This window comes from Peromyscus maniculatus, chromosome 5 (genome assembly GCF_049852395.1).
Source record: "Peromyscus maniculatus bairdii isolate BWxNUB_F1_BW_parent chromosome 5, HU_Pman_BW_mat_3.1, whole genome shotgun sequence".
Taxonomy (NCBI): Eukaryota; Metazoa; Chordata; class Mammalia; order Rodentia; family Cricetidae; genus Peromyscus; species Peromyscus maniculatus.
In genome coordinates this window covers 131,406,604-131,433,727 of record NC_134856.1, presented here as the reverse complement: position 1 = coordinate 131,433,727, position 27,124 = coordinate 131,406,604, and the positions used below count along the sequence as shown (strand labels likewise).

The 27,124-nt window shown below is 45.3% G+C and overlaps 1 long non-coding RNA gene across 1 annotated transcript; it reads right to left on the bottom strand.

The window, feature by feature from the left end:
• Nucleotides 1–938: 938 nt before the first annotated feature.
• LOC121829619 (uncharacterized) lies at nt 939–8,070 on the bottom strand. Its single transcript, XR_006072634.2, has 2 exons — nt 7,910–8,070; nt 939–2,322 (listed from the first exon to the last, which is right to left on the bottom strand). It is a non-coding gene; the product is annotated as an uncharacterized LOC121829619 (long non-coding RNA).
• Nucleotides 8,071–27,124: the final 19,054 nt, after the last annotated feature.

Here is a 27,124-nt window from a genome sequence, read left to right as displayed (position 1 = left end):
TGAGGGCAATTGGGCGCAGACTTTGCTTCTGAGAGAGCTGTGTTTTATATTGTCCATCTTCGGACCTGACATCAGTGATCCACACTGGTCTGAACTAGTGAGTTTGCTTCCTGGGGGTGGGGTAGAGGGGTGATTTTGTTTCCTGGATTTTGACTTATAGCTTTTTAGTTTGAGGTTTACATTGTGCTTCTGTTTCAGATGGGGTTTTTTTTAATCATCCATATTTCTATTTTTAATTATTCAATTTTCTTGGACATTTTTTACTTTGGTTTATTCCTTCTAAAACTTCTGTCAACATATATTAACTGTGAGAAATGGGTATTGTGTTATGGTTAATAGGGTTGCATTATGGTGGATAGTAGGGTTGCAGTATGGTGAGCACCTTAACAAAGTACCCCATGATACTGCTTCCCCCAATCCATTAACTTAAAAGTTAATCTCATGCTAAGCATCTACCCTTCCCACCACATCACCCTTGAAACAAAATATGGACTAACATCTTGAGGTACAGCACATTTCCTTCAGCATCACAGTGTCAGGGAGGACCACCATCCTTTTGATGCCCAAAATATGAGTTTAAGAAAAAGGAATTAAGTGTCATGAGTGTAGAGATGATGAGGTTTTCAGTAGTCAGAGTCATTAGAAAACTTGAGGGTCCAGTTGAAAAGGCTATAGGAGCAGTCTAAGCTCCCTAGCTAGGCAATACCTATGTCTCCAATCCAGGGAAGGAAGCACCAAGCTCTCTGAGTTTGTCTTCATTGTCACCACTGCTCTTTTATTATTATCAAAGTTAAAATGTCCTCCATCTTCCTTAGTGTTTGAATGTGAAAAGTCTCACACCATCTGTTGATAAAATTCCTTCCCTGCAGAATTTTAGCATCATCTCTACCCATCATCCTGAGGTCCCAACAACAAACTGAGGCTGAATTCCATCAAAGTTCACTCTGAAGAACCAATGAATTTATTGAGCTTGCGTACAGAGCCTTTGTAAGGGGTGCCTTACAGGGGCGTGGACACTACTCCCCACAACTAGCCACACCTGTAAAGCCAAAGCCTTATCCAGCACCAATCAGGGTTTTCCCCACAGCCATGGAGCCCCTGCCCTTTAGCCCCTCCCCCATGCCACATGCATTCTTGTTAGGTGCTAGGGCACAGTTGGATACTTAGGTGAACATCTGTTGCGGTGGGGCTTCAACCAGCTCCCAATGGGAAGTTCTTTTGCAGGCAGACTCAGATGAGCTCTGCAAGATGATATTCGCTTGTCTGGGAAGGACAGTCACTCATGACACAGTCCACCCCACCCTCTGGCTCTTACACTCTTTCCGCCCTGTCTTCCGCAATGGTCCCTGAGCCTTGGAGGGGGTGATACAGATGTGTGACTATGTTTCTTCTACTCCCGAGAGAGAACAACACATCGTCATGACTTTCTATTCATCTGTCCATCTCCAGAATGTGGCAGTTTCTCCTACTACAAAACACAAGTGAGAGAAAGAACAAAAAAGAGGAAATGGAAAACTATCCCAACAGACACAGACTGTAGTAATAACCCAGGATTGTACATACAAATGTGGGGAAGCCCTTGAGCTGGTCTATCATTAAGCCCACCATAGCAGTTGCTTTTCCACTGGAGTCTATGACTTCCCTTATCCCAGTTTTTCTCTATGTTCCCAGTACTAGATGTGAATTTGCCCCGTGAAGCAAGCCTTAAATCCAATCGGAAGGTTGGTTCTATCCAGAACCACTTGATCCACTACTGCACAGCTGGCACATTTTGCCTGGCACTTCCATCTTGATGCATGCCAGGATCCACAGTAGAGTAGGATGTCTAGTTTTTAATTCTCCCCAGAATTCTTAGCGACTTTAGGCACGACAGGAGCTAGCTCACAGAGAGGAACAGTTGGGTTCCAGTCCTAGCTTTGCTTCTCCAAGTCTGGAAGCCAAATCATGCACCCTCTTAATAGGTTCTTACTATTCAGTTCTGGAATGAAACCAAATGTGTCAATGGCCTTCACTGCTTTGGGGGCCTCTGGGGCGTCTGTGGCCAGCAACTCCTGGGGAGGTAACTCATTCCTAGCACTGAGATTCCCAATAACCAACTTCTGGGATCATCAGTTTTTACCTTTCGGATACTTTGACATTTACAGGCTCAGGCTATTTCAGACATTCCCCAAACATGTTGGTGGGTACCCCTTGCGCCTTACCCAACCATAAAGCTCTCATGAATTCCACAGAAACCTGGCTTTTGCATTCTTTGTGACGTTCCCATGCTGGCTTCATCAGGAGCACTTGCATGCCAAACATCTCTTAGATGAGTCTCCAAATCTGTAAGACACTCAAGGGTTAGAGCTAGGCTATGCACATGTCCCAGTGCCTTTATACAGAGGATGGCAGGACAATGCTGCAGAGGCCAGAGCCACCCTCTTCTGCTGAACAATGAGACGGTGAGACAGAAAATCTTAGTGAAGTACTTTGAAAATTCATTGTCATCTGTTCCAAGCAAGTGCCAGGAGACTGCAGAAGGTCACAACTGAGGAGATATTGGAGTAAAACATGAGCAAGGTCTAACACAGCACGACTCTATTATATCAGTTGTTTTCTCCACGTGTTGGGTATAGTAGACAGAGGACGCTAACTTTGCTAGCTTTCCACAACCCTCACTTGTTCTCAGAGCCCTTCCATACCCTTGAGGTCTTCCACGGATCCTCCCTGCATGTCCCACCCCTAACAAGCTTGGTGGGGCTGGTTCATGCTGTTCATCCCTGCTCAGGGCTAAGGGTGAATGCGGTCCCTCTCTCTCCTGCCGCATCCACTGCTCAGACTGGTTCCCTGCGTTAGAGAGACTCAGGGTTGGAGCTGCACTGTGGCCTCTCTATCTACCACACCTGTTTGCTGGGGGAGACGCTGGCTGGGCAAATTCTCCCAAGTCCTAACGGAGCTTTTGCCGGAGAAACATCGACTGCTTAGTCTGGATGTGCAGCTGCCCATCCCTTGTCCAGGCTCCATCTTCCACACCTGTACTGTTTTATCATGGAGGCCTTTGTAAAATATTTCTCAGGTTTTAAAGTTCATTAGCATGGAATTTGACTTTCTGCCAAATTTTTCCTTAGAACTCGAGCTCAACACAAATTTTGCCACTTTTGTCTTCAAATGACAGAGACAGCCTTTCTTGTCTCTAGGCTGACCTTGTACTTGATGGACCCTCTTTACATGTTCATCTATGTCACTTGGATCCCCAAAACCTTTCCTACTTCAGAAAGATCCTGACCCACCAAAGGGTCAGCAAAACTGCTGGAGCTCCATACCAGTCTCAGGTCCTCGCTAAATCCAGTTCCTTTTCAAGTCTCCAGTGAGCACCATCCTTCAGGCCCTGTGACTTGGGCATCATACATTACTTCCCCCATACCTAGTTCCTCCTGTGTTGTCCTCCAGGCCCTGACATCCTTCCTGCTGATGACCAAGCATCTCTAATGGCTCCTGCAAGCCAGTCCATCAGAGGCTGGTTCCCCTTGCTCTGCCTCAGGCTGTGCAGCTTGTGTCCCAAGGATGGCTACGTTGCTCACCTTCATCGCTTCCACAACTGTCATATTGACCCCCATCTGCCCTCATGTCCCATAGCCTCACAAGCAAGACTTTACGAGACTCTTTTGTTTTATTGGTTGTTTAAAGCTTTTCCCTAATTCCAGCAATTCCAGTGTTGAATATTCTTTGATAGGGTCTCTTGCCCCTGACCCTTGATAAGATTCCAGCTGCCCGGTGGGTCATGGATTTCCCTTTCTCCTGTGGACTCCTGGGGTATCTTTTGTTGCTTCTAGGTCACCCCTTTCCTCATTGTTACCCACATCTTCCCATGGGTTCCAGGTTTTAGGGTCCCAAAAGCAGCTCTGTATTACTTGTTGAATTTGGGTCCTCTTCCCCTTTCACCCCCTAGCTATAAAAATGGCAGGCCAACACCTTCCTTTCTCCGACTGTTTTACCCACGAAGTCAGAGGCCCATGAGGAAGCCGCCATCAGCCTCCTATCCTTTTCTTGCTGCAGTCCCTCCCTCACACCTGCAGTCTCTCCTTCCAGGCTGCCGCCCCAGCCTTGGATAGATCTCTTGTTATCCATAGCAGCGGCAAGGCTGCCCCTGAGGCTGCGAACCAACACCCCCGCCTCTGCTACACTATTCCCAGGCCTTGTCAGGCCTGCTGTACATCTCCAGCCATTCACAAAGCATTTCCATACTTTGGGCGTGGATTTTACCCATCAAGAGGCATGCCACTCCACACTACCTGGGAGAAGACTGCAGTCCTGAGAGGTCCCCCACCGACACGTCCTACCCATTAGTTACATCATCCCACTCTTCTCTGCACTGTCCATGTCCCTGTTACTATTCCCACAAGCCCTATAGGGACAAACCACCATATCAAAACTTCCTCCGCAAACACCTGCCCCTCACGAAACTTGGCTTCACATGTCTGTTTCATTCTCCCTATTGGGAACAATGGTGCTCTTCCAAAACTCACCCTCGGTGTTGTATCCTGCTGACTATGCATAGTGTTGCTAAACTCCTTCTCTGGGGAAGACAGACAGCAATGTCTACCCCTCCTGTCCCAGTCCCAGTGACAAGCCTCTGCAGGATTCCACCAAAGTTCAGTCTGGGGAACCAATGAATTTATTGAGCTTCCTTAATAAGAGTCTAGGTAAGGGGTGACTTACAGGGGTGTGGAGACTCCTCCAGCCAGCCGCACCTGCAAAGCTTTAACCAGCACCAATCAGGTTTTCCTCACAGCTGCTTAGATGGAGCCCCTGCTCTCCTCTTGCCTGGCCTCTGTAAACTTTAGCCCCTTCCCCTCGCCACATTTCCAGGTAGTTGGAGCAACTGAATACTCAGGTAAGATGAGGACCTCATGCAGGACTCTGAGCCTCTTTTTGTGTGTGTGTGTGTGGGGGGGGAAGCCGGGAGGCTTTAGCCAGCCCCACTGGGATGATCTTTTGCAATGGACACAGATGAACTCCCCAAGATGGCGGTTGCTTTATTTGGGGCACAGTCACTCAGGACACCAGCTCATGTGTTAGACTGCTTAGTGTCTAGCAGGAGTGCTCTCTTAGAAGGTAGTGAAACCCATTGGTGATAGAGTCTAACAGGAGAAACTGAGTCACTAAGTGGGTGGAAGAGGCCTGCCAAAGCCATGCAACCAGCTACCATCTTCCCAAGCCACCAGTTCCTCCCAGGATAATGCTTCCCCATCCTCTGAAAGCATGAGCCATATTAACCCCTTCCTCCCTTAAACTGCTCCTCAGGGATGTGGTCACAGCCAGAAGAAAAGTAACTAACGTAGTCCTTGGGGACAGATAAAACCACTTTTGGGTCATTCCCTGCTATTATTGGAACATTCCTTGCTGTGACATCACACAGAATCACTGCAAGAAATGATACACATGTGTCCATATAAGGCACTGGCTCTGGCTGGATTTTGTCCTCATACTTCAGAGAAGCTGTTGTTGGATGGAGAGCAATGGACTCCAGCATTGGTTATGAGAGACTTGAACTGTCCCAATCTCTTGGACCTAGACATGGGGGAGTTTTCCTCTTCGTTGGTTTGGGTTTTAGTGGTTTTTGTTTTTTGTTTTTTGTTTTTTTTCATTTTAATTCATCTTTTGTTTTTGCTTTAGACTTTCATTTGTGCTTGGGTGTTCATTTTTCTTAATGTGTCCTTTAAAAATACTTTGTCATGTTTTTCTTTGGTTTTATTTCCCTATGATACTTCCATCCATGTAGTGAACTTGGGTCATTTCCATCTGTTCTGTTCCATTACAGCAGCTCCTTTGCATTGACAAATGTCCCCCCTTTTTATGAAGGTCCCACCTGCCTACCCATAGCACTACTTAGACTCACCATATCTCTGGAACGGGCATATTACAGACAAATTCCCTATGTCCATGTACATTCCAGAAAATGACAAAATTTCATTCTTTGTGGCTGAGCATGGGCCTCTTGCCCTGAATCTGCTTACATGCTTGTTTGCCACACCAACTCCAGTGTCGTCCGTTTGACATGAACAATTGTGTCAATATGGCGGACAGGAGATACATGTCCCATGAGACTAAGCTCCCTGGAGGTCCCTGGCAGAGTGCCCGCGTTATGCTTCCTTCTCGAAGAAGACGTACTTCACGGATCATGAGCTCTCTGGGCTATGGGTTCTGTACAACTGCTTTTCTGATAATGTTCTAATTAATCTATGAAGCACAGCCAAAATTAATGAATGCTTGGGTTGTGAACGATGGAGGAAATGGGAAGCTGGACATAGATCTTAATCGGACTCATGATAGCGTGACTGTTGGGCTGGGACCCAATGACCTGGTTAGGATTATGAGAAAGAACAGTCAAGAAAATAATTCCCTATAATATCCCCCTCTTCTGCAAGCTCTTATAGGAATAGAGTGGAAAGAAAATGAAACTTTTGGGGATATGATGAATCAGCAGGGAGATCCGGAGTTCAAGGTGACCTTGGGCTACATTGAACCAGTCTAAAAGAGAAACAGAGCTGGGCTGTAGTGGTGGCACAAGCCTTTAATCCCATAGCTAGGGAGGTGGAGAAGGAATATAAGGCAGGTGGAGACAGGATCTCAGCCCCATTTTGTCTGAGGATTCGTAAAAGGTGAGAACTTTCCACTGGTTGATGCTCTGCTTCTCTGATCTTTCAGCAGTCACCCTAATATCTGACTCCAGGTTTTTATTTAATAAGACTAATTAGGATCATGCATCAGCAGGTACTGCATGTTTGAAAACATTTTAGATCCATGTTGGCGTGGATGACATGAGCTACCATCCACACATTTCTTTCAGGATTTTCAGCTCTCTGGGTATGTGCCAAATGTCCCCTAGGGATGCACTGAGTTTAGTTTCTATTGAAATATCACCTTCTTTTGGCTTCATTTTATTTTATGTCTTCTCTCTCTGGGTGATTCAGGTCAAGGGTTTGTCAGTTTTGCTCACCCTTTCAAATCCCAGCTCTGTTTCCTTGGTCCTTGTTTCAGCCTTTTAGTGTCCACTTATTTCCAGCTCTGGTTCTTCCTATCCTTTGTCCTGTGCTTGGGGTTTGGTTTTTTTTTTTCAGTGCATCTTTGGATGCTTGAGGTATCTATTATTTTTATGATATAGGAACTGATAGCCATAAGCCATACACTTGCTTTCTAGACCTGCATCATTTTTTTTTTTACTTCTTGTATCATGTGGTAGTTTCCACATCTATGAAGGGTCTCAGGGGCAGCCCTCAGATGAGGACATCCTCAGAGATAACTATACAAGACCTTAACAACACTGGCTTCAGGCTCATTTTCAGAAGTGAAGCTCATCTGCCACATCCCTACCAACACCAGAGTAACCACCACGGTCTTGGACAAGGTCATTAACAAGCTCTCAGACATCATCTCTAAGGTGGACCTCATGAAAGTATAGAGTATCATGAAGCTATTTCAGTTAGTTAGCATAGAAGCAAAATCTTATTTGTGCACAGAATTTGTGACAGGGGGAGATTTGGTCAACCTCATAGCAGCTTTTGGCCTTATGAAGAAGGAGATGCACCCCATTTTCCAGCAGGTGGTACCCACAGTTGAATACCTTCATAAAAGAAACATCAGCCACTGGGACATAAAAGTCAAGAACATCCTCATAGATGTGGCTGAAATACACAACTATGTGATTTTGGGGTGACCATCAAAGCTACCAGTAGCCAGATGTTGATGGAGATCAGTGGTACACATTGTTATTTAGCACAAGAGGTTTTGGAGGGCAGAGGCTATCACGGACTCTCCAATGATATGTGGTGCCTGGGTATTCTGATTCCCTCTAGGAATACACAGTACCAAATGATTGTCTCCCAAAGAGTCTGACTCCATCAAACTCCACACACTTGGCAAACCTTACCTCCTACTTTATTGTTGTAGATCCCACATGAAGGACGACCATCAGCCAGCTTGTGGGGCACCAATGTTATGTCTCTGTGATGAAGGTTTGGCACTAGCCTACAGAGAGACAGTTTCCACAGTTCCAGTGACCATGATTGTGGAAGCCATCTGTAGCATGGGCTATAAGGTTCAAGAACATCATGTGAACTCTAGGAAAGAGAAGTCTTAATGATGTCTTGGCTACATACAATATATTACATTATTGATTAAGCAGTGAATACATTTTTAAATGAACAGGGAAACTTGTAAAGCCCAGTTCAAACATGAACCCTTCAGGTGGCCCTACCTGTTTTGCCCACTTTCATCTCATCTGGGAAGGACCAACTGCAGGAAGTGGATGAAACAGGGAGGATCAAGGTCTGCCCAAGGCTCAACTTATGTGATCTACAGTGGTTCCTGGATATCACCTGTCCTTGTAACCCTGCTCCACACAGTGATACTGTGCATTCTGACAGCATAACACCCATTGCCAGTAGACTAAAAGTTACGTGACATTCAGTACTCCATCCCTGGACATCCTGTGTTACCTCGAGGACACAGATTATAATTCTAACCCTGCCCCCACAGGGTAATAATGCTGTGGTTATCTAGAGCATAAACACCAGTTTCCAGGAGATTGACAATGACATAACATTCAGTAATTCACCCCTCGAGACCCTGTGCTACCTGGAGGATGTGACCTGCCACTGTCACCCTGTCCCACAGAGTGATGCTCACAGCATCAATAACACCTTGGAGGAGACTGAAGTTGACCTGAGGTCCAGTCAGACATCACCTGATGATATATCCTCCATGGACCCTCCCCAGAATGGGAAAACAAAAATGAAAATAGCTTAAGGGGGCTTGTACTCCAAGGAGCCATCATCAGGTCCTATCACCAGGAAGGATCAGACTCAAGTGGTACCCACAGCCCCCAAGACCACGAGACAAAGGGGCTGGAAGGGGATAAGGAGACAGATTATTCACGTTTCACAGTTTATGTTGGTGCCTTTCTACCCCAAAGATAAGCAGCACACTCCCGGGTAAGGGACAGCAAGGAAAGAAAAATGTGGTCCCATGGGAAGCACAGTATAGGCACAGCCACCAACATTAGATACATGAAATACACATTCACTTGTGTATTTTATCATCACTTTTAAAAGAACTTTTGCCACTGACAGGCTCCACCCATTTACAGGACATGACTCTTAAGACATTGTTCACCTTAAAAGCTCTCCTCCTGCATCCGCCTATGTGAACTCATGAAAAGTTGAACCAGAAGTGGACAACAGAGGATGTGACGAGAGATGGGGATGGAGGGAGGGCAGGAGAGAGCAAAGGTTCACAAGGGAGAAATCGGTGGGAGCCGAGGTACAGCAGAGGAGCTCAGTTCTAAGTCCTGTCTGTGTCCAAGTCACTAACAGAGTCCTTTTCATGTGTTTTCTTTCAAGGGGGGCGAGTACAGGCCCAGCTCCATTGTCACTGAACCACAGGGCTAGGTTCAGCCTGGTGTGGACTAAGAGCCACAGGAGGGAGCCAGGCCAGTGCTCTAGGAGTTTGTGTGTGTGTCCAAACACCTATCTCTAAGAAGACACCATTGGTAATCAGGTACTAGCTCCTCTACCCATCCTGTTGCGCTGGGTCCCTCCCCATCAGGTCACTTCGCCCTCAGCACTAATGGTTAGAGAGAGATGTGATCCACATGGCTTCCATGTTATGAAGCTACAGCTAGCTTCTCCAATACACGTGGGATGGAGCACCCACAGTGAGAGAACTGAGTGCTCCCCAGGGCTCAGGGTCTTCGCCAGTTTGTCCCCTCTCCTCTACTAACATTATCACTGAGCAGCTGGACAGAAATACAGAGACTGTGTAAGCACATGAGAAGGACAGGCAGAGGGGGAGGAAAAGGGTGGAGAGGGGAAGAGAGCAGACGTGGAGGAAGAAAGGGCAGGAAGCAAGGTGAAGGAGGAGAAGAGTCTGTCGAGTGGAAATTTCAGTCACAGAATTGAGGGGGGAAAGTGGGTCTGTTGGGCTGAGGCAGGCACCATGGACATGCAAGAGTAGAAGCAAACTCCCCGTGAAGAGCAGAGTTAAAGTGGTGTAGGGCATGGCCAGATCTGGGAAGAGGGCTCGGGAGTCTCAGCGGGGGCCACCACACAGGGAGGACGCTCCCTTAGTAGCCAGCTGCAGTGGCAAGCTATGGCAGCAGGGTGTGCCAGGCTGGGAGAAGGGATCCCTGTCCTCCTATGGAGCGCTCTCATCCTCCCCCGGCTCCTGCCTGACCCACCATTGTGCCAATCTGCCATCTGTCTTTGTCACCTCAGTCTCCTTCCTCCTGGTCTGGCACACCAGTGTGGCCTGAAGTTTGTGCTGTCACCAGCCAGCCATGACCACCAGGTGAGCTCCATGCAGCCACACCTAGGAACAGGGCCACACCTGGGGAACAGGGCCACACCTGGGGAACAGGGCCACACCTAGGGAACAGGGCCACACCCGGGGAACAGGGCCACACCTGGGGAACAGGGCCCGAGACAACAAACAGCTTGCTTGTGGGGCCAGAGCAGGTTTGGGTCAGCAGGTGACCAGGGAGCCAATGGTCTGTAAAATCAGCAGCTGGGCAAGGGATTTTCCTTTACTGTTGCCACGTGAGGAATGCCTGGTAAGGAGAAACCAACAGGGAAATTATGGGATCTGACTGCGTGTGGCTGTATAATGAAGACTGAGTCTTTGAAATGCACAGAGGTGCATCACCGAGAGGCTGGCTGGCTTTTCTGTGGCACAGACATGTCCATGCTGCTCAAGAGATGTTGCCAGTTTCTTTGGTCTCTTTACCAAGAAAGGAGAAGAGAAGCAGGGCGCAGGCTGACAAAGCCTGCTTGTCTGTCCCACTGCTTACCTATGATGGTGATCAACTTGACTACACCTGGGAACACTGAAGCCCAGCGAGCTGGGCACACACACCTGTGAAGGGTTCTCTTGATCAGAATCTTTGAGGTGGAAAGACCGCTCTAAATCTGGATCATTTGAAGTCAGAAGTTCCCCTGCCCCAAATCTGGATCATTTGAAGTCAGAAGTCCCACCCTAAATCTAGATCATTTGAAGAAGACCAAGCCTAAATCTGGCCACACCTTCTGGGCATTAAAGGAGAACATGGAAGAAGGAAGCTTTGGGCTGCTTGCACTCACTCTCACTGCTGGCACTCACTCACTCTCACTGCTGGCACTCACTCTCACTGTCAAGTTCATCTACCCTGCTGCGGAGGTATCCCTTTACTGACATTAGAACCTACCTCTTTGGGGTTCCAACTTAGACTGAAGAGCAACTGAGACATCCAGCCTCGCGGACTGTTGGCCTTTCAGTCAGAAGACAGCCACTGTTGGACTAGCTGGACCCCAGTCTGTAAGTCACTCTAACAAATCCTCCATATATAAAGAGAGAATTCCATTCTAGTAGTTCTGTTCCTCTAGAGAACCCTAACTAACACACCTGCTCCAACTGTTCCTCATCTTTTCAGGGGGAGAAGATCTGCAGAGTCACTAGGAGACACTGTACACCATACTCTTGACACACATCCTCCTTGTGGAGCTCACAGATGTCTATCTCACAGAGGAAGACAATCAGTGAATGTCCTAAGAGATACTAAGTAGTTGCTCTAGGACACAATCTTGTCAGAGAACCTTGTAACTCATAGCCAGCCAGGCCTTTGGTCCCAGACACAATGCACTTTGGTTCCCAAGGCAGATCTCGGAGCTCAAGTCCAGCACTCTCAGGAGCCATCTTTTCTTTCCTTGGTTCTGTGGATCCGTGTGTTTGGCATGTAAGCTTCTCTCTGGGAGAAGTGTGAGTGAGGTAGGTACTAGAGGGCTGAGGGCCCAGCACCAGGCATGCTGGTGAGGAGCTGTCATCTGAGTGGGCCCTGTTGCGGTCTACCCTGACAGGGCAAAAGGGAAGGAGACAGGCACTGTACCTGCCTCAAGAGCCTGTCAACTCCAGCCAAGGTGGTGCTCTCTGTAGAGGCTGGAGGCCTTGGATCTGAGGAATGTGGAACTTTGTGTCTGTTACCTATTTGTCTAGAACACTCTTCCTCTTTCCGCATCCAGGTGAATGCTCTCCCCTTCATTCATCCTGGGAGGCTTTCTCTTCCACAGAGGAGCCAAAACAAGGTTAAGCCGTGCATCTGAAATCAGTTGCTGATCAAATGTATGGGACGTCCTTGTTGGCTCCTGTAAGGTTAGAAGACACTACAACTGAACCAGGGCTGTCATGTGGGTAAGCCCAAAGTCAAAATCAGCAGAGAGTGGAGATTCACTACTTGTAGAAGGTAAGGAGGGCAGGGGCATCATTTGGAAGGCAATGTCTGATTAAATACAGAAAGCAAGGAGGTTTTATTCAGGGAGCTTCAACATATTCATAGACGGGTAGGTCCATTCCTGAAAATGCTCAGTTTACAGTCATGGAGCTCATGCTTAAAAGATTGAAGTAATGGACAGAAATGCCTGAGGGCATATTTACTTTACAGTAGTTTGAATACTGTATAGTATTGAAATACTTTACAGTGGAAGGAAGTCTGATCGTTGATATAAGCCTTCAATCCCAGCACTCCAGAGCAGAAATAGCCAGTTCTCTGATCTTGAGGCTAGCCTGCTCAACAAAGCCAGTTTCAGGCCAGAGAGCCAGGACCAAACAGTGAGACTGTGTAATGAAAATGAGGAAGAGGTACTTTAAACTAGAATCAGTGTAGGATCCTGCCCCAGAAGGTGCCAGACTTCCTTTGTGGCTGACAGCCACCATCTACTAGGGCTCATGTTGCTACCTCTGGGGCACGCGGCTTATGGCGAGCAGTCTGAGTAACCACTTCTACTAGACTTTGCATCCAAAAATTGCTGGTGAGCTGTGTCCACTCACTGGAAATAGGAGCAAAACACAGTTATGACCTGCCAGAGATCATTTAATGAAAACAAATGCAAAATGTCAGTTGTGTCCCTTCTGGCTCCGCGTCTGGTCTCCTGTTCCTCTGCAGGTGTCACGGGATTCTGATGTGGCCCTGAAAACTTATTCTTCAATGACTTCTGTTGGCACTTTACCTTCAACCCTGTTCTGAGGATGTTCATTCCTGCTTGTTCGTGGTCCCTTCCCCAGGCCTGCTCACCAACACAAGGTTCACTGAGCCCTCATCCTCTATGATGGGCTAGCTGGCACTATCCCAGTGTGATGGCATGGGCTTGTTCATACTTACAGAGCACAGATGGTGTCTAAATGGCACTAACAATACATCAGATTCCATGATCCTTTCCTGTTGGCATTATAGTTCATGGTCCTTGTATTAGGCAGGGGCTAGCTCCTCGCTGAACTGCCAAACATAGGACAGAAGAACAGTCTCTGTGCCCGCTCATGACCCTGAAATAGGATCAAGAGACGCCAGTAACTGGCTGACACCAGTAACTGACTGCTGGTCAGAACATAAACAAGGTGGTGGTAGTTGACTCCACCCCAAAATGAGGACGCCAAGACGGTGGTGAAGCAGGCCCTAGAGAAGACCAGTGCCTGTGGCTGATGAGCTTCTGCAGCTCCGCTCTTCATGGGCTTCCAGACCAGAAAAGTGCATGAAGCGCACGCTACCCTTGCTCTAGTAAGCTGTTCAGTTTTGGGGGTGCTTACCCCCCCATGCATATTCTTGCATCTTCTTATCTATCTACCTAGACTGAGTGCATGGTAAAACAGGCTTTCAGGAGAAGCATGTCCCTATCCTGGGTGTGCCCAGGCTGAGGGAGGGACAGAGCAGGAATGGCAGGGACAGGTGACATGGGAGCCCATCCTGCTAGGCCCGCTTGTTCTGTATGTGTATTCTACTTCCCCTGCTTGATCTCATTAGTTTCTGGATGCTTGATCTCCCATGATCTCCCATCTGAGCTCTTCTGTTTCCGGAGCACAAGAACCCAAACTGCTGCTGGGTGGAGAGCAGAGGGAACTGGAGCCCTCTCCATAACACTTGTGCTCTGTCTCACAGGCTCCAAGCTCCTACCTGGATCCTGGCTATTCGGGGATCTTGGAGACAGGTCAGGATCTCTTCTCATTTGCTGCTGCCCTGCACTTGGATGCCAGGTGGAAAACCCACCTCCTCTGAAGGGCCTGGCACTCTGCATGGTAGGAACAGTCTGAAAAGGAAGATGAAACTCCATTCCCTACCTTCCAGGGTATGATGGCTGACTCGAGGGAAAGCTGGGCACTGAGAAACAGGCACACTGAATTAGGCTGGGTTTTCTAGGCTTAATTTGGAGATTGGTAATAGAGGGACAGACAAGCTAAGGAAAAGGTATCTATGGTGGAGAAGGAAAAGGCAGTTTGGATATCCTTCTCCAGGTCTAGCCTGGTAAGTCTGCCTGACCCTCCCCCTCTTCACCTTGTCAGAGCTAGCCCACATCCTACAACCAGTGCCCAGGTCTAGTCTGGCTACCACACCACAACCAACCTTTAAGATTCCTCCAACATCGGACCTGCCTGCCATGACCCACAAGGCCCTCTTACCACACATGCAAACTCTCCCCCTCAGCCAGATCTACCCCATACTCTAGAACTCACATCCTGCACACCAGCCAAGTCCCCCACGGCCACCTGACTTTATTCCACCGACGCCATTTGCAACACTCGGCCAAACCTGCATGCACAACCTCTCATCTGCCCCAACCAATCTGTCCATATCGGACGCCGACCTAACAAAAGAATTCCACAGGCCCAGATCTCATAAAAACACAGTCAGTAGGAAAGACCAAGCCGGTTTCTCCCCTCCCAAACCTACCAGTCTTGTAGAAATGTTTGCCAATGAGAACTATCTAGATAAACCCAGAACAGAGAATTTAAAAGAACAATTATAAACTCACTGGACATCAAAAAATAATAAAAAAAAAAATAAGAGCAGAAATTAGTGAAATAGAAACAAAACAATAAGAATAAATTAATCTAAGAGCTGGTTCTTTAAGCAGACAAAATTGTAGAGCCCTGCCCAACTATCAAAAGAAGGGATTCTGAGTTCGAGGCCAGCCTGGGCTACCAAGTGAGTTCCAGGAAAGGCGCAAAGCTACACAGAGAAACCCTGTCTTGAAAAACCAAAAAAAAAAAAAAGGGATTCAAATTAACAGGAAAACTACAACAGACAACCAAATAAATTCAGAATATTTTAAGGGAGTACTTAAAACCCTATTTTCCATTAGGTTGGAAAACCTAAAACATAGGTTGAATTTCTACATTCAGCCAAACCACTAAAATTAAACCTAGAAGAAGCGAACAACTCAAACACCATAACAAATGAGACTGAAAGAGAAATACAAAGCTTTCCAACTAAAACAATTCAGGAGGCAGATCAACACACAGCAGAATTCTACCAGACTTTCGAAACTCTGCAGTCAGCCCTTCTTAAGAATTTTTTTTTTTAAAGGAGCACTCTCAAACTTGTACAAGGCCAGTATCATATTAATACCCAAACCAGGTAAAGACACAAGAAGAAGAATATCCCGGATGAACATAGATTTTAAAATTCTCAATAAAATACTTGAGGACAGACATCAAAAGGGTTATCCACCCATGATAAACAAGTTGGCTTTATCCATGAAATGCAGGGATGGTTTACTATATGAATGTCAATAAGTACAATAAATTACATGAATGAGCTTAAAAGATTAAAGAAAATCACATGATTATCTTAATAGATGCAGAGAAAAAAAGCCTTTGACAAAATCCAATATGTCTTCATGATAAAAGTCCTAGAGAGTATAGAACTAGTGGAGAACCTCAGCATCACAAAAGCTAGATATGAGAAATCCAGAGCCAACAGAACATCATTCTAAATGGAGAAAAACTTGAAACAATACCACTGAGGTCATGAATGAGACAAGGCTGTCCTCTGTATCTACTCCTTTTCAATACTGTGTTCAAACCACTAGCTGGCAAAAAGTAAGAGAAGGAAATTAAAGAGATACAAATTGAAAAGGAAGCCAAACTATCCCTGTTTGCAAATGACATATTATACACTAGAAATTGTTGTGGGTTCAGCAGGGTCCAGTGGCCTTTGGGATCTTGTGGGTGGAACATGGAGCACTGGGTTTTTGCTCCTTTGCTAGTGTCATGCTTGGCAAAGTCGGCAATGGACCGGCACCAGGGCTCCGGGGGGTGGGGGAGGAGGTCAAGGTCATGGCCTGGAGCTTGACATTTTCCTTGTAAAGCTGTGTTCAGATGGTCCAAGCACTGAGATGTGAAATGGCTTGCTGACTGCGCCAGCATGTACCTTGCAAAAGAAGAATTAGCACTGCAAATTCTGAGTTCTAACTCTGAGATCTGATGAACTTTGCTGACGTTTCCTGCTTCCTCATTTGAGGAGTATATAAAGAGCTGAGATACTAATACATTTGCTGGCATGGGTCACAGCCTTGCAGCTCTCCTGACTCCAGTTTGTGACTCTTTCCATTTCCACCCTCGATCCTCACTTCACCATGAACCCAGGAAGAAGTGCTGCTCAGTCACTTAAGAAGTCCCAGAAATTCTACCCCAAAACTTCTAGAAACACTAAACAAAATCAGCAATGTCATGGAATACAAAATCAACTTGTACAAATTCATAGCTTTCTGTATACACACATAGAAAAAAGATGTCATGAACACATTTCCATTCACAATAGCCTCAAGGAAAATAAAGTATTAGATATAAACCTAACCAAGGAGAAGGACCTTAAAAATGAAAACTTTAAACCTCTGAATAAAGAGATTAAAAACACTAGAAAATAGAAAGACATTCATGCTCATGGACTCATAAAATTAATATTGTGAAAATGGCCATTTTTTTTTTTTACAAAAGACACTATATAGCCCAAACAATCCTGAATATAAAAACAACGATGGAAGGACTATCACTCCACATCTGATATATTACAGAGCCATAGTAAAAAAAATAATATGATCCTGGCACCGAAACAGGCATGTAGACTAATGGAACAAAATTGAAGACCCAAACATGAATACACATAGTTTCAGTCATTTATAATTCAAAAATACACCAAAAACATACATTGGGGAAAAAACATCTGAAAAAACCAGATGTCCACATTCAGGAGAATAAAATTGGACCAGTATCTATCACCTTATACAAAAATTAACTCCAAATAGATCAAATGCCTAAATGTGAAACCCAAAATACTGAAACTGCTGGAATAAAACACAGGCGGTATCCTACATGATGCAGGTGTAGAAACAGTCTTTCTGAATAGGACTCCATTTGACCAAGAATTAAGGCCAACAATTGACACATGGGACAATCAATCTGATGAAGAGGAAGCCCATAGATGGTAGAGAATATGTTCCCACTGTACATCTGACAGGGGTTAATATCCAGAACATATAAAGAACTCAAAAAAATCAAAACAAATAATAATGATCCATTAAAAAGTGATCCTGGAATCTGAACAGAGTTCTCAAAAGAAGAAAGGAAAACAAAGTAAACAACAAACCAACGAACAAAAAAACCAAGGCCAAGAAATATCCTGAAAAGAGTCATCATCCCTAGCAATTAGGAAAATACAAATCAAAACTTTGAGATTTTGTCTTATCCCAGTCAGAATGGCAAAGGTCAACAGCTAATGCCAGAGGGGACATAAGGAAAAGGGGTTCCTCATTCACTATTGGTGGATTTCAAACTGTTCCAGCCATTCTGGAAATCAGTGTGGAGAAATTTCAAAAACTAAAAATTTACCACATGACGCAGTTAGTCCACTCCTTGGCATCTGCCCAAATGACTCCACATCCTACTCCACAGATGCTTGCTCAGCCATGTTCACTGCTGCTCTATTCACAACAGCTAGGAAATGCAAAGAACCCAAACTGCCTTTCAACTGATAAATGGATAATGCAAGGTGTTATACAGCTACACTACAGAACACTATTCAGCTGTAAAGAAAAAGGAACTTAGAAAATTTGCAGGTAGATGGATGGAACTAGAAAAGATTGAGTGAGATAGCCCAAACTCAGAAAGACAGACGTCAAATGTCATCTGAGGCTCCTGGCTCCAAAATTTCGATATAATTACATATCCTGGAGTACCTAAAGAAACCAGGAAAGTAAAAAGGACCACTGAGGGGGTGGGGGAGGGAAGAAGAGCAATGGACAGCAGGAATAGCAGAGCACTAGAGATCCAACGGGGAAATGGGCAAAGGGAGCTCCAGTTAAAGAGGGAGATAAATACAGGAGGAAGAGGGAGGGAGATAAATTAACAGTAAAGACGTCTGAAAAAACAATGAATCCTATGATTATTTGCATAAAATACTTCTATATAAGTATTTTACTTATACATAAGATGGTGTATAAACATACATGCTTTAAATGAAATCATCTCATCTGAGCAGGCAATGCTCCCTCCATGAGCCAAAGACCAACCAACAGAAACCCCAACAGGAGGCATGAGATGCTCTCCTTTGAGCTGTTGATCAGAATTGTCCAAGAGACTCACCAAACACTATAGGCTATTGCTATGGCTCCTGGTTGCCTCTGACAGGTGGAAGGGAAGTCCCTATTGCTGGAGATACCATGCATTTCAGACACAGAGTCCAGAAGTCCCTAAGCTGAACTGACCTGAAAGCCTCCTCCCTGAGGTCTAGCTTTCATGGTACCAAAAGGTACCATGCAAGCTTCCAAAGAGGGAAGCAACCAACAGTCCTACCCAGCTACGAAGCCTAGGAATCATAGCAACAACCAGCATGGCACCATAACCCTAAGGGTGCAATAATGGCACACATACTTTGGTAGTAACCAACAGCTCTCTCAATAGACTTAAGACTTGCTCAACAAGACAGAAATCATGGCTGTTACTACAAACCAAGCCAAATATCCAGGGCTAGAGTAGTCATTGACTTGGAGTAGAACCTGCAACGGCTACTTTACTAACCCAGCACAATCCCTAACTACACTCTAAATATTGACCCTTATACCTGCAGATAAGTGGCGTTCTCGTTCTTCATCAAGTAAACTTCCCTTTGTAACAGAAAGAGACCATTATAGAAAACCAAAATTGATCAAACTTGTTTGCTCGCTGATGTTCTCCATCACGATGAAAGGCTGATGGAATTGAAGTACAAGGCTGACACCATTACAGAGTGATTGGGTCATGGCCCACTGTCATAATAAACTTTCCTTTCCCCAACTGAAAAATGGCTTGGTGATTCAGTTTCCCAGAAATATCCACACTTCTGGAGGCCCCGGTGAGATTTTGCTACCACATTCCTCTTGGGTAAAAAACGACCCTCTTTCTTGGCAGCCCCACCTTGGAGGCACCAAGAGTTGAAAGTGATCGCTCTTGATGGTATTTTGGGGTCTCCTAAAGCCTCTAATCCACTGATGGACTCCAGTAGTGGAGGAGACAAGAGGTGAGATTGGCCACCAGGACCAGGTAAGACAGCCTGGGGTAGGAAGATAGGAGACAGCACAGACTGATTCCCCACAGGAGGGCTCCCCACTCAGGGCAAGCTCTCCTTCTGTCTTGTCCAAGGTACCTGGGCTCTAGGTTTCTAGCTAGAGCAGGGATCCATGGAAATAACTAGGAATGAACTATTTAGAGTCTGGGCGAATGAGCATGAATATAAGAATGAAAATAGCGGATCCAGTGGCCCATGGCCACAGAGTCTGAGTGACAACCCGTGATTCTGAAGAGGTCACTTAACCTGAACAAGCACTCAGTTCAAGTACTAAGAGGTGACTGAGCATGCGTCTGTGATTTATACATATGGCTCTAAGACCTCTAAAGTCGCCAAGAATCGGTTGTCCAAGAGGGCGTCAGACTGAGAGGGAGCTCTCTGGGCTCCCCACCTCTCACTGTGCATACACTCTGTGCACCCCAGCCACATATAAAATCAAATCATGGGTTCCTTGTAGCATGAATCTTAAAAGTTCTTATTAATAAAATCAAACCCAAGGCCAGGTATTGGGGTCAATGCTGGTAGATCAGAGAGACAGAACAAGCCACAGCTACCTTGCCTCGCCAGATCCTCAGCTGGTCTTGTTTCCTCAGACTGGAGGCCTCTGATTCCTCATTCAGAATGGGTCTCAGCTGAATTGCTGCTCAAAAGCCTGAATGCTTAACCAGGCCAAATGCTTAACCAGGCCAAATGCTTCTAGTTTCTGGTCCTCACGCCTTTCTACCACCACTCCCTGGGACTAAAGGCGTGATGAGTCACCATGCCTGTCTGTATCCTTGAACACATGGATTTCTGCCTCTGGAATGCTCGGGATTAAAGGCATGTGCTACCACTGCCCATCCTTTATGTTTAATATTGTGGCTGCTCTGTCTCTAAGCCCAGATAAGTTTATTAGCATGCACAATATTTGGGGGAATACAACACCACAGTTCCTCTCAGTTGATGAGCCCTATGGTGATTCAGATGATGTTGGCAAACTTCAGGAAAGGGTTCTGATGATTCTGAATCCCTGAGTTTTCAGCAGTAGCCAAGTCCCTTCATGGAGCCCAAAAGGGAAGCAAATTGGGCTTGTTGCTATGGAGACTAGAAGAAGATGAGAATTTCAACCTGATAAAAAGACAATCGCCCAGGCATTTGCCCTGGCAACCCCCCCCATGTGTTGCACCCATTTGTGTTTTATGCATATGAAAAGGGAGGAGTTGGATTGGGCCTGTGGAATTGACAGTGGGGTACTTGTCTTAGAAATTGGATCCAGTGGCCTCTGGCTGGCCTCCATGTGTTTTCAGGCCTTGGCGGCAACTTTCATATTGATTCAAGAGGCAGATAAACTCACACTGGACCAGAACATTACCATCAGGTTTCCTCACCAGGTAGTTTCCCTGCTGAACGGGAGCACAAGCTGAGGGATGACAGAGGAGTGAGTGGCTTGCTATCAGGCCGAGTTGGAGGAGAACCCCAAATACAAGTTGAGGCAGTCAGGACTCTAACCCCTGGCACTTAATTACTGGATGAAAAAGTAGAACCTCTCCAGTCTTTGAGAAAGTGATGAATGAAATCTCATTGCAGCAAGACCTGACAGATGCCTCTCTCCCAAACCCTGATGTGAAACTTCATTGATAGGAGCTGCAGTTTGCAAACTGACTAGATATGCCATAATTGTGGTCCAGGAAGTTCTGGAAGCAAAAAGGCTTCCAAATGCATGGTCAGCACAAAGAGAAGAACTGGATGGCTTAATCCAAGCTTCCTCAGAGTAGAAGGGAAGTGGGTCAGCATTTACACAGACTCACAGTGTGCTCTTGGAACTCTGCACATATATGGGGCAATTTACAAAGAAAGAGAACTGTTGACTTCTGGGAGAAAGGAAATCAAAAACAGAACACATCCTCCAACTAACTAGAAGCTCTCTGGGCTCAGAAAGCCTTCTACTGCCAAGGCCATATCACAACAAGGACAAAATCAGCCAAGGGAACCAGTTGGCCACAAAGTATCCAGACAGGTGGCCGGCCCTTCAAGAGGAAGTTGTTCCAAAAAACTCTTGAGGTCTTCCCTGCATGTTTCACACTTTTCATCACCCTGAGAACCCTCAGTGTAGATGGGAAGAAAAGGAGAAAATCCTGATATCAAGGACAAACATCACTGAGTGTGAGGAGGGATGGCTAATCATTACAGATGGGAGAGTAGTTGTCCTAAAGGGGATGGAGCCCGGGCTGGTCAGACAGGCCCATTAGATTACTCATTTGGGAAAAAAATGGTCCTACCAAGACTTGGACAGAAATATCTAGAGATCCCCCAGGGTATCAGGCCTCACCCAACAGGCAAGCTGGGCCTGTGTCCATATGTCCAACATAACCCCAAGCAGAGCTCGAAGGTTCTGCTGCAGTCACAGAGCTATGTAAAGTCTCTCCCTCCCTCTCTGCCTTATCCCTCTCGACATCTTTCCTTCCCCCCTGCAACTCATCCATCTCTCCCTCCCTCACCTACCCATTAGCTCACCAAATCACCACAGTGCTGACCATCTGTGTCTGTGCGAGCTATCTTCTAGACATTAACAGTATAAGGGGACTGTTTTCATGGGGAAACAAAGTTTTGGTGGTCCCCTACATTCAGTAATGGACCTCATAATGTAAGAAGTGCTGCCCTAGACAGTGACAGGTCTCCTTTATTCTTTTTACATTTGTGTTTTCTGGATGTTTTAACAGGAATGTGCCTGTTTGTGTCAGATGTCTTCCCCTTGCACAAAATTTTAAAGTTATTTCATCCTCTGGCACCTGTCACATTTTGTTTTTCTTGTCTACTTTATGGTCATTGTATAACACTGTGGCTGGATATTTACTAGTTGGCAGGCATTTGTAGTGTTTGTAGTTTGTGATTGTCATCCATCACTCCTGCGATTATGCATGAGGGTTCATTTTCTCCACATTGGCCATGGAATTGTAACTGTTTTAAATTCAGGCATTTCCACTATAAGGAATCTAGCTAGCGTGTGTGTGTGTGTGTGTGTGTGTGTGTGTGTGTGTGTGTGTGTGTGTGTGTTAATATAACCAACCATCTTATTAAATAAGAAACACAGAAACAATGTAAAAGAGAAAGCCGAGAGGTCAGAGCTCAGAGCTAAAATCTCACCCTTCCGCCTGCGGTGTCCCAGCTTCCCGAAAGAGACTATATCCTGTCTGTTCGTTTTTTTTATAGTATGCTGTTCTGCCTTCTCATTGGTTGTAAACTCAAACACATGACTGCCTCATCACTGTCTGAATGTACAGCCCCCTAGGTCTTAAAGGCATTATGTCTCCAATGCTGGCTGTATCCCTGAACACACAGAGATCTATGGGATTAAAGGCGTGTGCCACCACCGCCACACTCTGTCTATGGCTCTAATAGCTCTGACCCCCGGGGAACTTTATTTATTAACATACAATCAAAATCACATTTCAGTACAATTAGAATACCACCGTGTGTGTGTGTGTGTGTGTGTGTGTGTGTAAGAAAGAGAGAGAGAGAGAGAGAGAGAGAGAGAGAGAGAGAGAGAGAGAGAGAGAGAACCTGTCTGCCTGATTTAGACTCTTCCTGATAAGAGAACCAGGATGATGGATCAGGACTTTGGTGGTCCTGCCTTCTTGGACTACTCCACAGGTATGCTGTTTTATATGTAGAGTGCCTAATAGCCAGCTATGAGCCGGGGCATCTGCTTTTGGTGTGGGAACAAGGCCTAACTGGCCTATCTTAGCCAACAACTCTTAAGAAATAAACTCTCAGTAAACGTAGTGTCCAATTATGTTAGAGGTACTAATTTCTCCTTCCAAGAGTTTCTAACAAGTTCGGTTAGTATATGCTACCTATTCTTGAGGACTGCTTTACTTAAATTCATCTTGGTCTAACCTAAGATTTCCTAAGCAACTTTAGGAAACCCTTTATAACAACCAGTTATTATTTCCAGTTTCTCTTATATTACTTCTACCCTCTATTTCTCAGAAATGTGGTATGGACTTGCCACCCCATAGTTGTACAAAAAAATCAGTTTCTGTGGTTTATAAATTACCCCAAACAAGACACTTTATTGGAGAGCAAGGAGGCTCCATTCCCAAGGCTACCAGATGATGCATCAACCCAGTATCTTTTGGAAACTTGGGCTTCTGTTGAGGGTCTTAGAAGAATATTGTGATAAAACTATCCTCCTCTGAGGCCCATGGATGTTCATCACATTCTCTACAGTCAGTGGGAAACTGTAGAAATAACCATCTTATTAAATAAGAAACACAGAGCCAATGTAAAGATAAAAGCCCAAGAGGTCACAGCTAAGAGCCTTTGAGCTAGGGAGCCAGCCGCCCAGGTCGGCTTAATCTCAGGCCGGACTGACCATAGCCCCAAGCGGTTAGCTGCAGCTGGAGCTACTTGCTTAAAGCCGGTGCTACAAACAACTCAGGCCTGCCCTGCCTGACAGGTCCCCTGTCTGTAAAGCCAACGCACGTGGTTGGAGCTTAAGGAAGCCAGAGCCAAGACTTGACTCAGCTCAAGGGGGAACATGTGGCTGATTTAAGCTTTTAGCCAGAACTTATGGCTACACTTTCTTGCTCTCTCTCTCTCTCTCTCTCTCTCTCTCTCTCTCTCTCTCTCTCTCTCTTTCTCCCCCACGTTGGGCGCCAGTTCTGCTTACCAAAAGTAGCCCACTAGGCACTCGCATTCGATGCCTGGTTCCACGCCAGCGAGCTGGGCTTCTTATCCATTTAAAGTTTGAGAATAGGTTGAGATCGGTTCAGCCACATGAGCATCGGCATCAGGTGCCTTAACCCGGCGTTTGGTTCATCCCGAAGCGCCAGTTCTGCTGTTCCATTGCACATCAGAAGCCATCGGCCCACTGCCTGTTCACCTGCCTTCGAAGAAAAGGGCACTGTACCTTTTCCGGATTGTGAAGGCCACTTCAGGGATGGTGCCATATTGTCCTGGCCTCAGAAGAGGCCTTTTGATAAAGCCATATCAACACTTGTTTTGGCAATAATGGGTAGTCCTTTGTTTCATGTCCTGTCTGTCCATTTTGTCAGCAGTTGATTCGAGGATACTTTGTTGTCCAGTGGCTAACTTTTGCCACCATGAAAGTTAACTCCATATGCAGTTTCTTCAATGCCTATATTCTCTCTGAAGTAGATTGGTACTGTCAGGAGCCAACATGTCTCATAGTCATAACAAAAAGAAATTTTCTAAGTTATTAAAACATTTTAAATGCCATTTTTTGTAGGGCTCTGAAGGGTTTGAAGATGACCTGTCTAGCTAAAATGTATCTGCTCAATCTTGAAAACATACCTAATATGATTACAAGTTCTATTGTAATGTCTAACTACTAACTTGCATTTCTTTTTTTCCTAATAGTTGGTAATAATAACATTCAAGGATCAGAAAATTGCATTATTTGTTAAATGAACAGTGTAAGTACAATTAGAAATATACATATAGCATTTTCTAACAGGAAACTGAACATTTTTTCCAGCAATGCAGTCAGTGAAGGGCTACCACCCTTTAAACCCATCTGTTTATGTTCCAAGATGAGAACTGACCCTGAATTGTAGGTGTGATGAGGTCTGTAAAAGTCGGAATTTTTACAGAAAGTCGGAGCTGAAGTGAAACACTGTTGAAGCATCCCTCACGTCCACTCTCTAAGTAGCAGCACACCAGTGTCCATACTTGGGAGGCGCAAAGCTTCCCCAGTCTGCTTCATCATTACCGTTGCTTTTACTGTTATTAATGCTGACAGGGTTACTGATGCCAGTGTGTGGAATTTTCATGACTATCTCTCATGTGTTTGAACACTTGGAATCCAGCAAGTGGTGCTGACTGGAACACTGCGCACCCCCTAGAGGCAGGACTCAGAAGGAAGTAGTGTGTCCTTGGGGAAACAGGGATTGACGATGCAATATTCTTAGCTCCATCACATTCCTGATGTCCAAGCCATGAGCTGCTCCCACTACCTTCCCTTACGTGTCTCCTGAAAACCTGAGTCTACAAAGCCCTTCCTCCCTTAAGTTGATTCTTGTTAGAGAGTTGAACATAGCCATGAAAAAAGTACAGCGGCTGAGGGGCAGAAAGTGAGGGGGAAGAAACACCATCGTGGGGTTTGCAAAGGCTTGATCAGTCCATTTCATGTGACAAGGAGTCACTGGGAGATATGCTAGACACCAGTCCATATGATGCACTGCTGGGAGCTGGGTTTTGTCTTATGCTGCAGAAAGGCTGTTGTCTGGCTGGTTAGTTGTCTGGCTGGTTGGCTGGTTGCTGGTGAACGGTTGGACTCAGCTGTTTCTGATAGATTTGGACTTTGCCAACCTGCTGACCCTCAAAATCGTTTGTTTCCCAGTGTTTTAGTTTTGGCTTTGGGGTTTTACTGAACTACAGCCCACTCCCTGCTTATGACCCATAGAACAAAACAGAAACATTACACATTGATGGGACTGTTTCATGTCAAACTGTTTCTAGATTCATCTACTCTCCTGAAAATGGCAACAGCTCATCCCTCATTGTGGCTGAGCAGGGGACTCCTCCCTCAGTCTGTTTATAAGCTTTGCTGCCAGTCAGTTTGTGTACATGTACTTTTTTTTTTGGATTTATATATAAGTAATTAATTTTATCCATAATTGGATTTACAAAACATAGTTATTTTTTGCACAAACAAAACAATGTATGCAAAATAAAAGAAAATAAAACTGTATTTGTAATAATTCATACATACAATGATCTTTCAGACATTGTAACTTTACAGTGTTGCTTCGGGCCTTTGATGGTTTGAGAAATCTTACCATGTACCATTCCAAAATTTATGAATATGTTTTTAAAAAGTGTTTTAAGCATGTGTATATCATGGAAGAATGTCAACTTCTAATATTTTTATTATATAAACATGATAATTTCATTAGACTTTTGAGTGAATAAATATACTTTTCCATGACTAAAATTAGTTTTCAGGTGATAGAGCTGTATTTCAGATACTAGCATATACATGAAACTAACAGTTCAACCTTCAATACTTCATACCTAACATTCCAGTACTAGGGAGGTAGAGGATACAGGATCAGGAGATCAAGGACATACTGAGCTCTACATTGTGACTTTTAGCCCACCCTGGAATACAAGATTCTCTCAAAACAAAAAAAGAAGAAAAGAAAAGAATGGCTTTCAGGAAACAGATGTTCTCTGATACAGGCTTATGGCTTGCTGGGAGTAAATACAGTCATTGCCTGTGTAAGAACTGCGCACTTTTCAATTTCAAGAAACATTGCAATAATAAACCCAGAGGAAACTATACTAAGTATAGGAAGTATGGTAATTACTTGTTGCAGTGTTCTGTCTTTAAACTAATTGCCTACATGAACAACCTGGACATGAGTGGGAGCAATGAAGGGCAAGGGTCGAGGGAAAGAGAGCCTGTGGGAGCGGGAGATCCCAGCTGGATCAAGAACAGAGAGGGAGAACAAGGAATAGGAGACCATGGTAAATGAAGACCACATGAGAAAAGGAAGAAACAAAGTGCTAAAGAGGCCCACAGAAATCCACAAAGATACCCCCACAAAAGACTGCTGGCAAAGAGAGACAGCCGGGACTGACCTACTCTGGTGATGGGATGGCCAAACACCCTAATAGTTGTGCCAGAAACCCCATCCAAGGACTGAGGAATCTGGATGCAGACATCCACGGGTGGAGTGCTGGGAGTAATTAGCGAGAAAGAGGAGGGTTTATATGAGCAAGAATTGTTGAAACGAAGGT